We start from the raw sequence: 16,371 nt of genomic DNA on the forward strand, positions 1-16,371 counted from the left end.
AGTTTTTTTGATTTGATTTGATTTGATTTGTACCTTGTCTTTCTTACCAAGAAAATGGCACCCAAGGCAGCTTACAACCATAGATAAATAAAAACTTGATTAAAACAGTAATAAAACAAGTACATTAAAAGCACAACTAAAAACTCAACAGTAACAGAATAAGAACAGCACCCAACCCAACAGACCCGCTTAAACACCAAAGGCCTACTTGAATATCTATGGTCTTTTCCTGCCTGCAGAAGGACAGCAGAGAGGGGGCCAATCTAGCTGCCCTTAGCAGGGAGTTCCACAGCCTGGGAGCAGCCACTGAGAAGGCCCTGTCTTGCATCCAAATGTGCCTCTGATGCTGGCGGTACCAAAGAAGGGCCTTTCCCAAAATCTTAAAACTCAGGTGGGCTTGTAAGAGAGAAGGTGGTCTTTTAGGTAGCCAGATCCCAAGCCATATAGGGTCATAACCAGCACAATTGTGCCTGGAAACAGATCAGTGGCCAATGAAGTTGTTATAACAAGGGAGTCACATGGTCCCTGTAACCATCCCCAGTTATAGGGATGAATAATGCACAAAATGGCTCTGGTAGATTTAAAAATGCACACACACTGTGAGATTGTGTATGGACAGAGGGTACACCTGTCCACCTGAGGCACACCTACATGGAGCTGGCTGCTGATACAAGAGTATATAGTGTGAGCCCATAGAGGGAATGAATTGGCTCAGAGAATCACCTGTGGAGGCTGAGGGCTTCTGGGCCAGGTTCCTGATCATGGGGACGTGGAGAAAGGCTCTGTACTTTTGCAACCCATCTCTCTGCAACCCGGGCCCAGCGCTAGTTGGAAGAAGAAGCTGGTGCTTTGGAGGCAATCCATCCAGAAGTCCAAATAACTTGAAGGCAGAGGTTCTTGGCCATTTTTCTGGATGAGTTCAGCAACAATGTCACTGGTGGCAGCTGTGCACAGCGATTCTCCACCTGCAATGGGGAGGGTGGGGAATGAATGAATCCCAAACAGCAGGCAATTCCAGAAGGCCCCTTAATACTGCAAGGCAGGGGCGTTGAACTCCTTTTGGCCCAAGGGATGGATTCCATTTTGGAGAAGCTCTCGAGGTTGCATTCCAGTGCTGGGTGGAGCCAAAATATCAACCTTTAGATATTTTCAAACCATTGTTGTTGTTGTTGTTGTTGCATTTCAACCTTTTAGAATGGGGACAAAACTACCCAAGGCAGGGAACCATCATATAATCGGTGCGCAGGAAGAAGGGGCTGGGGCCGGGGAGGGGAGGGGAAGTGGTATGTTCTAAAAACCGAGTGGACAATTAGGGATGTGCAAATTGGCAAAAGTCAAGCTCACCAAAGTTCTCTGAATTCTATCTTTAACCTCGTTCCGACTCAAGTCCATATATGTTTGCAAGCTTTCCCCCACACACACACATTTTTCCAAATGTAGGCATCATTTGTGTGCATCTTTGAAATATATACATTCTTTTCCCATGCAAATTTCTGTGCATTTTTCAAAAGAATGCATTTTTATGCACATTTTTCAAATCTATGCATGCTCTCAAATGCAGTTTTTGGGTCCGTGAATCAGACTGCAAGTTTGGAAATGCACAGAACTTGACTGCAGCTTGTGTCTGAGTCCATGTTCAGTCTGGAGCATGCAAACTGGGTAAATCCTTATTTTAAAAAAGCACTGAAATGAATTTCTCATATATCCCTATGGACATTGGTAAGGTAGACAGACAAATGGTCTGACACCAGATAACACATGCTCCTACATTATCAGAGGTCTTAACCACAAGCACGCAGAACCCAAAATGGTGGCAAGGAATAGTGCCAGGGACTACCTTCCCCGTTAGCAATTGTGACTCATTAATGAAAGACTGTGGTGAATTGCGTACATGGGGGCGGGGATAATGGATGCCCTTCCCCTGAAGTGCCCCCTAAGGTCTCATACCACAAACTGATCTGACCTCACCATCTACTGCCAGAGGATGCTGATTAAGCTGAAACAGTTTTGCTGGAGGGTGAAACAGGCAAATTAAAAAGAAGGCGACATCCCGGTAGCCAATGAAGTTGTTGTAACAAGGGAGTCACATGCTCCCTGTAACCACCCCCAGTTATAGGGATGAATAATGCACAAAATGGCTCTGGTAGATTTAAAAACGCACACCCACTGTGGGATTGTGTTTGGCTGAGGGTTGTTCCACCTGAGGCACACCTACATTGACCTGGCTGCTGATATAAGAATCCCCTTTCGGAATATGCCCTCAATGCAGTTTGTGTCTTGAAGATTCAAATAACTTTTCCCGTATGAAGCGAGTTCTCTGCCTCATCTAGAGCCAAGAGCTCTCACTGACACATCGGGGCTGAGGAGCTTGAAGTCATAGGTAGTGACCTAATTCAAGCCTTTAATAGGTTTGAACTCAATGTTTCCCACCTTTCCAGGTGAGCCTAAACATTTCTCCATCCATAGCAATTATGCAAACCATAGGCAAGCATTCAGATCTCACAGGGCTTTGGCAAGCTCTCAGAAGATCTCTGGCGTTCAAACATTGGCATCCTCTCAAATGCAGGGATTGGTTCAATAAAGTTCTCACCTTGCCACAGTTAATACCCATGGATAAATACAAAAAATGTTGGGTTTGTTCCCTAGTCTTGTTGCCCTGGAACTGCCTTGAGAGCTATTTTTCTTGCTAGAAAGGAGAGTACAAATCAATCAATCAATCAATCAAATGTGTTGGGATTATTTTGCCTGGTTTAAGATTGGAAACACCTTCTGAGCTCAAAGGGGCACTCAGATAATGGATTGTCCTTCATAAGAATCTGAGAGAAGATCCTTCCTTCCTTCCTTCCTTCCTTCCTTCCTTCCTTCCTTCCTTCCTAGGAGCCATGTTGCTCAGTAATTAAATGCAGTCTTTTCCTCAGAGAAAGGCACCAACGTGGCACAATGTTTATGAAAGGCACTGGGGTTCTCCACGGTAGCCAGTAGCCACTGTGAATCAGGTTGCCCATAGATCATCATTTTCCTGAGCCAGACAGAGAAGTCCTCCTTGATTAGGAAGGCCTTTAATCTGGAATGTCAAATTCTCCTTTCTAGGGTATACCATGTCTGGTATTTTTGATACTGTTTCCAAGAATGGGGTTTAGGCAGTTGTCGCTTCACTTGGAGGGGTGGGGGCTTTTTTGCAAGTCACCAAGAGTTGTGAAAAATTAGAAGAGATATTCTGTTTTAAATAGATATATCGGGGTTGTGCCAAATATTCTCTAATGTTGGTATTTATAGAAGAAAAAAGAAGAAAGAAAGAAAGAAAGAAAGAAAGAACAGCATTTAAAAAACCCACACAAATACGTATGTAAGCAACAAGTCTAGAAAACCACCAAAAGCAGGAGGTGTTTTGGACACTCCCCAGAGGGTACACGAATCAAAGTAAATCATTCTGACTCAAGTTTAAAATAAAGATGAATACCAAGCTAGCCTGGAATCCATCTGCCTTTACTGCAAGACCAGCCCCAAACCCCAGATGTATGGGGGCAGGCTGTGCTTATTCAGGGGTGAAGGAGCCGCAGGTAGTAGCCAAGGGGAACATCCTGTGGCCCCTCAGAAAGGTCCACGGTGAAGGCATTGGGGGCCAGAGAAGTCTGTCCTCCTGGCTTTCAGCGTTTGTTGTGCCTGAGGGTGGGTGGGGCCCCAGTAGCTCCACCCACGAACTTGGCATGGTGCTTGACAGGCCAACTGCTTGTAGGCACATGAGCTGTCGGAGAGGAGATCGACAGACAGGCAAACCACGGGGCCCTTCCCTTCTTCACGCCCGAAAGCCAAAAGGCTTTTTCTGAGAACAGAGACAAAGGCTGACTCTGCCGGGACATCAAGAAGAAAATGGGAAGCCTCCGCCCCTGCCCATCCACCCAGTTTAAACTATGAATCAAGCCAAACAAAACCTCAGAGTTGGCATGGTTTAGGCAGCCATTTGCCAACCCTGGTCTCCTCCCTTTTCTTGCCATGCCAAGGGCAGAAGAGATTAAACAAAGCGGCTGGGCCTGGCTGGGAGGATCTGTTCCTTCTCCTCCCACTTGAGTAGAGGGTGTGACGTCTCAGGGCCAGGCAGAGGCTCCTTTCCATGAACAACATGGAGAAATGTCGAGCCCCTTGGTGGGTTGTGTATAATGTATCCCCAATTCCCCCTTGCTGTTCTGCCCAGTTGGCTGCATGGGTGGTTATCCTACACAGGAGGAGGAGGGTGCAAGTTTAGCTATCTGACCAGACGTCATCAGTCTTGCAAAGTTCGCTGTAGTTCTGGATAAAAACCAGGCTGATCTTCAGGAAGTTTAATTTGTGGGGTGGACAGAAGTCTACACTGGGGCCATCCTACCTGGGCTTTGCCATCATTAAACGCTGGTGTTTGGAAACATCTCACTAGTGATGCTCAGGAGTGCCAGAGTCTGGTCTCGGAGCCCGCTGCTGCTAAACGCTGCAAAAATCCAGGCTCCTCTGGCTCCATCTGAAGGGAGCATCATCAAACAGGATGCTGGCTACTAGACCTCTGGCAAGGCTGTTGGGGGTCTAGTCATGGGCCAGCAGGCAATCAGTTCTTGGGTAAGATTTTGCCCCTAGATCAGAAAGTTGGCGACTCCTGTCCTCAAGGAACAAACAGAGAGCAAAGGAGAGCCCAGACAGGTTGCTGGCTAGATGACTCCCCCGGCTGACTACAGAGATGAGCTGTGCCTGAGTCAAGCAGTTGTTTTCCTCTCCTGGATATTGATGGCCATGGGAACGAGGCACTTACCTGCGGACAGAGGTCACTTGAAAGCAGCAGCACTCCACAGTCTGGGAACTTCCCCATCATGAGTGCAGGTGACACTGGCTGGCAGGGCAGGGCTGAGCAGCAGGTACAGGAAGCCTTGTGCAGTCATTCCTGGGTGTGCATGGAGGAGGAGAGCGAGCGCGGGATGCGTCTGCGTCGTGGTGGGAATGCTGCCACCTTCCTGGCCGCCCTGCCAGGCCAAGTGGCTGCTGATCTCCTCTGCCTCCCAGTAGGTGAAAGAGCTTCAAGACCACTTCGAAGATGAGAGGAGATTCCCCCTCAGCCGCAGGAGCTGGGAAGGACCACCAGGGTATAGGAATTGGGGCTGGACTGCATATGCACTCGTTTGGATTTCTTCTTCAGGGATGCTCTGACTGGGATTCCTGCACTGAGCAGGGGGTTGGACTCGATGGTCTTGTAGGCCCCTTCCAGCCCCACTATTCTATGATTCTATGATTCTTCAAAATTAGCAAATTTAACATAGCCAAAAAACAATACTGAAAACAATACTCAGCTCGCCAAATACTTGGAGGTGGTAATGCTCTTTGGCATCCATTTATTCTTTGCCCCCACTGTCCTCAGAGCTTCATTTGCCCTTACTTGCCCTTATATAAATGCCTTTATTGCCACTTAATCTGATTGGCTGGGGCACAAGCCATGATGGTGCCCATGATGGCACAGGACCAGCCATGGCATCATGATGGTATTGAAGAAAATCCCATGGCTTTCCTTCCCATAGCCAATCAGATTAAACTTCACTGGGGACAAAGAGACCAGAGATTGTGAGGTCAAAGGAGAAGAGGAGAAATAGCAGTTGAACAGGTGAGAAATTCACTCCATTGAGGTTCTTTCTTTCTTTCTTTCTTTCTTTCTTTCTTTCTTTCTTTCTTTCTTTCTTACAGATTTACCCTGGCCACACCTCCTGGAACCAAATGTTGAACTGAACACAATTTGTGGTCAGAAATCCATACGTCTCTAAGCTCGCAGTACATTCTGGGAAAGAGGAAAATGTGCATATGTTTGAAAAGTGCACCAAGAAAATTGCAATTCTAAAATGTGCACTAAATGCTTTAGTCAAGGGGTTGTTGTTGTTCAGTCGTTCAGTCGTGTCCAACTCTTCGTGACCCCATGGACCATCGCACGGCAGGCCTTCCTGTCCTGCACTCTCTCCCATAGGGATGGACGAAAGGGACTTACCTCGTCCCGCAGCTTGCTTCGCGGTGGGGGGGAGGCGCTTCGGTTCCCCCCCGAAGTTCAGGCGAGGGGGGGGGAGGCGCCCCGCCTCACCCGGCCGAAATTCAGGCTGGGGGGGAGGCGCCCCATCCCTCGCCGGCGAAATTCAGGCCGGGTAGGAGTGCCCTGTCTACCCGGCCACGAAAAAAAAAGTAAAACACACACACACACACACACACACCCGTGATAGGCTACATAATGATAGGCTATGCAAATTGTCATGTAGCCTATCACGGGTGACTTTGGAAAAAAAAAAAGCACGTACGCAAATGGCGGCTCCCATGGGGACTGCCATTTGCATTCCTTATTTTGGCACGTCTAGTCTACGTAAAGATTTACGTAGACTACGGCGAAAATAAGGGCAACGCAAATAGCGTTCCCTTATTTTCGCCGTAGTCTATGTAAATGTTTACGTAGACTAGACGTGCCAAAATAAGGAACGCAAATGGCGGTGCCCCATGGGCACTGCCATTTGCGTACGCGTTTTTTTTTTTCAAAGTCACCCGTGATAGGCTACGTGACGATTTACGTAGCCTATCACGGCTGACTTTGGAAATCTAGCCGTGATAGGCTACGTAAATCATTACGTAGCCTATCACGGGTGTGTTGTTGTTATTTTACTTTACTTTTTTTTTTTGCAATGGCGGCGGCAGCCGGTCAGGAGACTGGCCGCCGCCCCCGCCGAACTGCCGCCGAACCGCTGCCGGGACCCGCCGCCGGGAGGGACATTCGGCCACGGTAAGTCCCATACTGGGGGGGGGCACGGGGGGCCAGCAGAGAATTTCCCCAACACTTTCGGGGGGTCGAATGTGTCGGCACTCGGCCTCCCGAAGATTCGTGGAGAAATTCTCCTCCAACCCTACTCCCGGAGCGTGCTGAAGTTCATATTCATTGCATCGGTGAAGCTATCTAGCCATCTCATCCTCTGCTGTCCCCTTTTCCTTTGGCCTTCAGTCTTTCCCAGCATCAGGGTCTTTTCCAGGGAGTTTTCTCTTCGCATTAGGTGGCCAAAATATTTGAGCTTCAGCTTCAGTCTCTGTTCTTCCAATGAGCACTCAGGGTTGATTTCCTTTAGGATTGACTGATTTGACCTCCCTGCAGTCCAGGGGACTCGTAAGAGTCTTCTCCAGCACCACAGTTCGAAAGCATCAATTCTTCGGCGCTCAGCCTTCCTTATAGTCCAGCTCTCACAGCCATACATTACTACTGGGAAAACCATAGCTTTGATTAGACGGACCTTTGTCGGCAAGGTGATGTCTCTGCTTCTTACGATGCTGTCTAGGTTTGCCATAGCTTTCCTCCCAAGGAGCAAGCGTCTTTTAATTTCATGGCTACAGTCACCATCTGCGGTGATCTTGGGGGGTCCCGACCCAACTCGGCCCCAAACCAGAAGTGGGATTCAGATGCTGAACCCCGCTTCGGATCCCCTCAATGCCCCAGTGCAACTCCCCAGCTCCTTTACCTTGCCCCCGCTTTCTCCTCCTCCGTCACCACCGCCTCCTCCTCCGACACTGCCCCCTCCGCTGTCGCCTCCTCCGACGCCTCCGCTGCTGCCTTCTCCTCGCTGCCACCTTCCCACCGCTGCCTTCACGGTCTTTACCACCGCCTTCTCCATCTTTGCCACCTTCTCCTCGCCGCTGCCGTCTCTGCCTCCCCGCCACTACTGCCAGGTCCTGAGGCCTGGATGCGCACTGACTCTTATTGCAGGGAGTCACCATCTTTAAAATGGCCACCTCCTGGAAGTTTCTGGAAGTTGCCATTTTTAAAATGGCGACTCCCTTCAACAAGGGTTGGCGCATCCAGGTCTCAGGACCTGGCAGCAGTGGCGGCAATGGCGGCAGCAGTGGAGGAGGAAAAGGCAGCAGTGATGATGGCGGTGGTGGCAGTGGCAACAGCAGAGACGGCGATGACGGTGGCAGAGGAGGAAGAGAAGGCGGCGGTGGCAGAGAAGGTGGCAGCAGCGATGGAGGTGGAGGCGGGGGCAACGGAGGCGGCAGCAGAGGTGGGTAACTCAGGTAAGGACTTGGAGGTGCTGGCACAGCGGGACCAGGGGTGCCGGAGCTCTGAAGTGCACCGAGCGCTTCGGATAGCCCCCGACCCATTGCAGGTCGCTTTGTTCCCCCTTTGCTTCACTCCGGAAGGGGCTCAAAGTGAACCAAAGCAGCCCGCTTCGAATCGGGGTTCGGGCCTTGGGCCAAAGCGGTGCACAGCCCTAAAAATTATACACAGATTTGTGGGTGGGTGGGACCTCCACTTGAATGGAACTAGGATGGAACAGCTTTTGCAGTGGAAAACCAAGAACCTCAACCAGATCAAGCTTGACAGATCTGCTCATCCCTGCTGAAGATTGAGACCATGCAAATTTTTTGCAGCAAATGTCAACAAGAGCTGACAACAGGAGGCAATTTTTGAGAGACATCATACTGAATTGTGAAACAAGGGAAATAAGAATTTCCCAGAAGCTTCCCTTGGAGCACACCTCAGGCACTTCCACTCGAGAGGAGGGCTGTCATTTCATTTCAGATTTCAGGAAGGTGCAATGGCCTGCTCATGGTGAGCAGAGGCCAGTTTATTTGAAGGGCACATGTAGCACTTGCTTTCTTATACCCCATAAAACAGGAATGAGGAATCTCCAGCTTGCAGGCCCAGTCTTGTTCTCAGAGGTCCTCTGCCAAGCCCCACCACCTCTCAGGGAAGAGAAGACCCTCCACTCTTATCTCTGCTCACGGGTTGGAGATAAGAGTGGGGGGTTCCTCTCTCTGCAGAAGCTACCGCTGAGAGGGATTTCTCTATGCAGAGAGATGCAGGAACAATAAAACCTAGCTCTTTGATCCATACAGGTCTGACATGGTCACCTTTTTGTTAAATTTGGGCTTTTGGAATGCAACCCTACTATTTAACAGTATTTAGGCCCATTTGATAGGGACTCTGTGGTATAACCAGCTGCAAATGAAACAGAATACTGGACTAGATGGGGCCCTGGTCTGATCCAGCATCTTACGTCCTCATAAAAGTGCTCCTCCTGAAGAATGATCACAGGGGGTCCAAAATACACAAGGGGTGGGTGAGCATTGTCTCCCGCCCATTCCAAATAGTGCTTCTCATCAACAAATCAACGCTGTGTTCTCAATGGCCATGCTGGCTGGGGATGATGGAAGCTGTAGTACAACACCTCTGGAGGGCACCAGATAGGGGAAGTATGGTTTAGATTACAGTATGCTGACTGAGTTTTCTGAATGTCAGTACCGTCTCTAGGTTTTCCCATCACTTTGAGCTGAAATGGTGTGTGTGTGTTGTAGATGTTCCCCCCACCCCAGTCCTCCCCTTTGCTATTTTTCACGTCTTTTTGCGAAAGCATGCAAAACTGTTCTCGGGGCAGCTGGGTGGGTGGCGGAAGAGGACCAACTGTGCTGACGCTTCCTCTCTCCCTGGAATGTGCCTCCGGATGGCCATTGCGTTGGCGAACGGCACAGCAGGCGAACGGCAAGTGCACTGGGTTGCAGAGAGAGTGGGAAGAGGGGCGTGATCTCCATCCAAGCCCACAGTTGGTTCAAAAGCATGCCCAAATGTTGCTCCTCTGCCATCTGTTAGTTTTGACTTTGAGGACTATCTCCATGTGGTCTTCCTGCTCCCACGACTCCTGCAGGAATGGGCATGAGGAAACGTGCAAAGGAGTGGGGAGGAAAGGAGAGGAGGGGGACTTGCAAATGTTTCCCCCCCTCCCCAAAGAGCCATTTTTTCCCAACTAAAATGGCTCCTCGTGAAAAGTTGGTGCTGCTGCACTCATTGCCAGACCTCACAGGCTAAAGTTTTCCCCATGCATTTTGAAATGCTCGATTCTGCCACCATGTCGGATGATAATCCTGGTCCTTGCACCATATGGCACTAAAACCTCACTACAAACAGCACATGCATCGGAGGGGCGGGGAGGAAAGAGAGAGAGAGAGAGAAAGAGAGAGACGGAATACTGTCATTTTCCACTTTTAACTCTCCCAGTTTCAATCGCTCCTGCAGGTGCACACCCAGTAGCCTTCTCAGCTCCCTAGAGTGGCTTCCATCCCCAGCTCCCCAGTCCACAGATCAAGCCATCACCCTGGTCTCCTGAAGGTGGGAATGATTCAGCCCCTGCAGCCAGGGGGAAGGGAGGTCAGGACAGCAGGCAGGTGAACTGAAATGGACTTTTTTGTGGCAGGAGTGGAGGAATTGTCTGGGGCCAGTCTTAGTCTTGAAAAACGATTCCTGGGCTGAGGCTTGCCATAAGCGTAGGCATGGCAAGGAGGAAGAATACATGGAGAACATGCCGGGGTGGGGCAGATAAATGTGAGCAGGGCTGTAGCAGGGACAGGCCTCACAGGGACAGGGTTGAAGCACCAGGGCACTTTGGGCTAGCAGTGATGACGACATCATCTGCCACCCCCACCCCCTCAGGCTTCCATCTTCCTGCTGAGCTTGATTGCAATCTTCACAGTAGCTGGAAAGGAAATAGATTTTCCCGGAAACCATCTATAGTTGTGAACTATCTCTGTTATAATGCAAAGGATGGCGGGGGGCTTAGTCTGGAATGGGCAATTAAGACCCATTTGCTGTACGAAAGACCTGCTTCTGGTGGGAATAAAAACCGCTACATCTGGTTTGCTGATATGGATCCACACATTTGCCTAAATTTGGGGATGCTCCTTGTGGGCCCAGCTATGGGCGCTGTCATGATGAGTGCCTGCCTGTCAAGATTTGATTTACCACTTCACCACTGGATGTGAAAAAAGGAAAATCTTTCTGAGGAGGAAAACTGAGGAGCACCCTTTTTGTGATGAAGGACCGTGTTCCCTGATAGGCCATCATGCCTGCAAAGCGAGCAGAGACAGTGATAAACTTCAGCAGGCAGAAACAGCTGCACTCACTTCTGGTTTGTTTCTGGGGCCATCTCAAAAGTGCTGGTGATGACCTGGAAAACTCACTAAGGTTTAGGGGCGAGAGAGAGCCCCGACACTTGGCCTCTTGCCACCTTGCACTCCTTCCTGTCCACTGCATTGCACCCTCCACTCCTTCCCTGTCACTTGCCCCTTACCTTTGCCCCCACCGCATCGTCAGCACTATGGAGACTCGCACAACCAGAAAAAGCGGTTGTGGGACCCTTGTGAGAGCTCACCTGGGTCTCACGAGAGCCTGTGGCTGCTTCTTCTAGCCAGGCCGCTCTCCATAGAGCCGACACAGCAATGGCAAGCATAAGGGAGACAAGCAACGAGGGAAAGAGAGGGCAGGTGGCTGCTCCAGAGAGCTTTGTTAGCGGCTCTCTCCCTGAGGCAAACGCCACGGTGGGAGAACAGCTGCCGGGTCCCTCCAGAGCACCCACTGAAGGCGGCAGGGCAGCAGTGGCAGGTCCCTGGGGAGGGGCATGATTCACCACTCCAGCCCTGCCAGCTGATGCAGACGCCTTACCCTGCTTCATGGGAGGGCCAGAGAGCCAGCCACTCTCATCCAAAACGATCCCACCTTCTCATTGCGTTCATCACCGGAGGCTCACTTACGTGTTCTCCAAAGTTGATGAGGCTGTGATCAGGCACAGGGGCCTCTTGGGAGTCACACCCAGACTCTGGGACTGTGCCTTGGCCCTTCCTTGTGACGTTTCTTCGGATGGCAAAGGCCTTCGTTTAAGAAAGGCCTTTGGCTTATAACAACTTGTTCCGGTGCCTAGACTGATATGATTTCATTCTGCTATTACAAGGTGCTCATTGATTATGTTATTTCAATGTTTTGCTGCTGCTGTCTTAATAATTTACATTTCATCTCATGGTTTTATAGTGCCTAGTTTTGTCATGTATTCTTTAAAGTTTTTATAGTTTAAGGCAGGATATAAAATTAAATAAAAGGAGAAGACCCTTGTGAATGTCGTACTGTATGTTCTGTCAGCATGGATCTTCAGTTCTAAGCATTTGGGGAGGGGAAGCTCTACTCCTGTGGTGAGGGAAATGCGCTCTGCACATGTTCACAGTTACTTTTCTTTACAAGAGGACTCAATCTTGGCATGGAAAACAAATTTCCCGGTCGATCCTAGAAAGCCCTGGTACAAATCAAGCTCTCGGCTGGCCTTCCCAGGCCTAGCACCCCCCACCCAGGCATGTTGGACTACAAGTCCCATCATCCCAGAGAAACATGGTCAACACCAGAGGATGATGGGTATTGTAGTACAAAAGCTCCCAGAGGGTGCTAGGTTCGGGAAGGCTGCCCTGTGCATAATAGCACTTCGTGTGTAGTATAGATTAGGTTTGGGCTGTGGGGAGTTTTCCCACAGAATTGTGCATGTGTGCGCATGCCAGTCCCTTGCTTCTTGAGAAGCAGGGACCTAAAGCGGGTGTGGTCTGGCTTGGGGAACGTGGATGATCTCCTGATGACCAGCAAGAAGGTGCCAACTCTTGGCTGGAGGCTGCCTTCACTAGGGGTGGGCAATGGCACAACGTGCAAGATCACCTGGACTCTCTGAACCTCCGGTGCCTGATTTCCCCTGGCGTTTGGGATCGCTGCTCACTTCGCATGAATGGGAAACTTGTGCAAATCAGCGATCGAAGGGGAGATTTGTGCATCTCCCCAAATTTGTGCCTATTTCCTCCACAGACAAAAGGATGGCTAATTTAGCCCACTGGGGAAATTTGCACAAATGAGGAAATCTGCGCAAATTGAACTAGGAATCAGGAAAGAGATGGATGTGAGCACAGGTTTGAGAATTTGTGAATATTGTCAGCAGGCACGTGCTTGCGCTCACATTCAGGGCTTCAGATGGCGGGGCATGCCCACATCTTTGTGCACAAAAGTGAAATTCTCACGCATCCCTAGCCTGACTGGCATTGCTGCTGCTGCTGCCTCTCTTCCAGCCCTGCCTCATTGCATCTGGGAGTGAGCGATCAATCTGTTTCTCATTTGCTTCAGCCACCCACATCCATCCCATTAGCGGCTTTTGTTCCTGGGCTCCTGCTCCTACTGTGTGCTCTTCTGAACTCATCTGGGAAGACAGGATTTACACGGCGTGTCCATCACCCACCCTCAGGCATGTCATGCCCTCGGCTTTGCGCAGAGAGCCCTCGTGCATTACCAAATCTTGTGCTTCTCGACAAATGTCTCCAGGGATTCACAAATGTCTACATCAGGTATTGCTCTAGAGCAAAAGCAGCTGAAAATCTTTTTGACTCTGCTAACTGGTTCTGTGTGTGTGTGTGTGTGTGTGATGCTCTAAAGTAGAGCTGGGCAGGGACCCCCTGACCCGCTTTGAAGGCCGATTTGGAGCTTCCGAATTGGCCTGACCCACCTCGGCCCAATCCAGAGCTGGGCCAACCTGCTTCGGCCTCCAGATCTGAAGCAAGATCTGGACAGCTGAAGCACGCCCCCCCAGCCCTGAGAGTCCCCTGCTCCTCCTTACTTGGGCTTGTGGGGAGCCGTCGCCTTCTTGGACGGAGTCGCCATTTTCCTCCAAAATTTTCTTTTGAAATGGCGACTATTCTTCTTCCAGTGATTAAATGCTGCTTAGACTGTGGCTGTAAAGGGGCCATCTACGCAACATTACAGGCGCATTTGTCAAAAGTCTGCATTTTCTCACGTGCATTTTTCAAACGTACACATGCCGTTGAACACATTTTGGGGAGTCCGTGAACCCCACTGAAAGCTTGGAAATGTACAGAGTTCGACCGCGGATGGAGTCTGACACCATGTTCAGTCCGTAAGGTGTGAACTGAGTACATTCTGATCAAAAACTAACTGAAACAAATTTCTCAGGCATCCCTGGCATTGTCATCCTCTTCATTACCAGGAAGGCTACAATCCTGTCTTCACTTACTAGGGCCTTAGCACACATAGGGCCTTACTTCCAAGTAAACATGCATAGGACTGGGGTGACGAATGCAACAAAGGAAAGGTATATGAAGAGAGCATCATCTCTTCATACATAATATAAGACATGCCTGTCTCAGTCTGCTGCAGCTGAGTAACCACATTTATACTTTGCTGCTCCATAACACTTCGTGGGGTTCCCGTCTGAATCTTCTCCAAAACTAGTTCTCAGACCAGAGCACAACATTTACCTCAGCAGCTGGCACCAGGCCGTTCAGCTGACTTATTCCTGGTTCCAAAGCTGGCTGCTGCAGCCCACCGTCTTCACCTCCTCTTTCTTCTTCAGCTTTTGCTCTCAGCTGCATATCTGGTTGCAATTCCACAGGAGTAGATGAGCAGGATGTGGTCAGAGGTGCAGAATCTGGCTGCCTAAGAAATGCATTTTCTTTCTTTCTTTCTTTCTTTCTTTCTTTCTCTCTTTCTCTCTCTCTCGCTCTCTCTCACGCTCTCGCTTTCTCTCATTTTTTGAGTGTGTCCTTGAATGTTGTGAGCACAGCCTGTTGAACTACCAGAGGCCAGAGAGGTGACTGAAATCAGATGTTCAGTATTTAAAGGCCAGAGTTTCCATGTCTTTGCCCCTCCTATAACTAGAACAACTGGAATAAATTATGCAAAATAGGGAACACTGCAAAATAAAGTTTGCATATAAAAAAGATAGGCATAATTTATGCATAATTTATCCAGACTGCAGAATCTGGCTTTTCTGGGTGCAGAATTTGGAAGGCACAGTCCTGCTCTTATTTCTCCTGGCTCTCCCCCAAGTGCCTCCCCAGTCCCTTTCCCTCTTAATTTCCCCAGAGGTCCCTTCTCCCGCAACTCCCAGCCTGGCCTCTCATTGAATGAGCCAAAGCTCCTGCATTAGGGCAGCATGAGGGCATCATGCATACTCACGATGGCGCATGCCACAGTTTGACTTGCATGGACTGTGGCGTCCGTGCCCCTTTACAAAGTTGAGTTGTTTGATGGAACAGCCAAGAGGTTCTGTTGCTGATATAATCCAGCCAAATGGCTCTAGAACTGATCTAGAAAGAATGTGCTTGACTGAGTTCCTGGCTGTGAGTGATTCTTTCCAGCTCAACACAGTGACCTGATGCATGTTCAGGAAACCATTTCTGCAAAAACAGAGTATATTCTCTGGGTCAAAATGTTGCCGTCTCTGTAAATACCTTATCTATTCTCTGGGTTTTACCACAGTATCCAAGCACTTTAAATGCCAACTGTTACTTACATGCAGGTACATAGAGCACATTGGAAGTGGCCTCATCTAGGGATGTACAGATTCCCATGCCGGGGGGTAATCCGCCTGTGGAGGAGGTGATCCATTCCTCCCCCCCCCCCCAAATCCTTTGGAGCGGCTCTGCTCCGCAAGGATTCTGTGGAGCCTCCTGGCTTGAGGGCCGCTTACCTGCTGGACCCGTCCGGTTCTCCTCCTCACAGATCGCCTTTTTTTTTTTAAAAAAAAAGGCCATCAGCAGGATGTGCCCATAGACTTATATGCAAACTAGAGCTGTGAATCTTGTGTATAAGTCTATGTGTTTATAGACTTATATGCAAGATTCATGGCTCTAGATTGCGTATAAGTCTATGGGCACATCCTGCTGATCGCTTTTTTTTTTTTAAGGCAATCGGTGCAGAGGCAAACGGGACCGGTCCAGGAGCAAGCGGCCGGAGCCGTTCTGCGCAGAATCCTCCTGGAGCAGAGGCCAGTGGAGCTGATCCACCATGGATTCTGGAGGCCGGATTCTTTGGAATCCACGGAATCCTCATTTGAATCCATGGCGGATTTCTCTAACATCCCTAGCCTCATCCCAGGTCAGACTTACATATTTGCCATTTTCAAAACACACAAACAATGTTTTAGACTTCTCTGATCTCTCATCATCTTCCAGCGTGTAGCACCCTTTCTGTGTGTGCGCTCTGCTCATTGATTGTAAGCTGAGCTAAGAAAAATCTGCAAAACATTATGTGCTAGCGAAAGTTATGTAAATAGCAGTGGAGTTTTTGCATACTTTGTGGAATAGGAAGAGAACCCACCAGTTCTGTCAGAACCAAAGACACCTGACAACCCCTAGAACGCACACGGAGTGGATGAAATGAAACCCGTCCATCCCGGCATGACGACCTCTCCCTGCATGAGGAGCAGTCTCCTGTCATCAGCATACCACTGGCATCACCTGCTTTGCCTCACTGGGTTGCCTGAGAGAAGGATGTTCTCAAGGTGAAGATGTTGAGAAGGTATCCCCTATTTTTTGTCCCAGACAACCCTGCACTGTCCCACCCCACATGCTGCTGTAGAGAAGGAAGTCCCGGCTACCCTGTCCCTCCTCACGTGCAGGTGCGAGGGATGCCACATGACCTTTTGTTTTCCCACCTGAAAGCAGCACTGTTCCAGGAGGCATTCCTTAGCTTCTATTGGCATTCTGGTTTTCTAAAAGCATGTTTTTAATACGGTGTTTTAATCTTTTTAT

This window comes from Heloderma suspectum, chromosome 3 (assembly GCF_057233095.1).
Source record: "Heloderma suspectum isolate Gila_16-S chromosome 3, 16-S_ref, whole genome shotgun sequence".
In the NCBI taxonomy this organism is placed as follows: Eukaryota; Metazoa; Chordata; class Lepidosauria; order Squamata; family Helodermatidae; genus Heloderma; species Heloderma suspectum.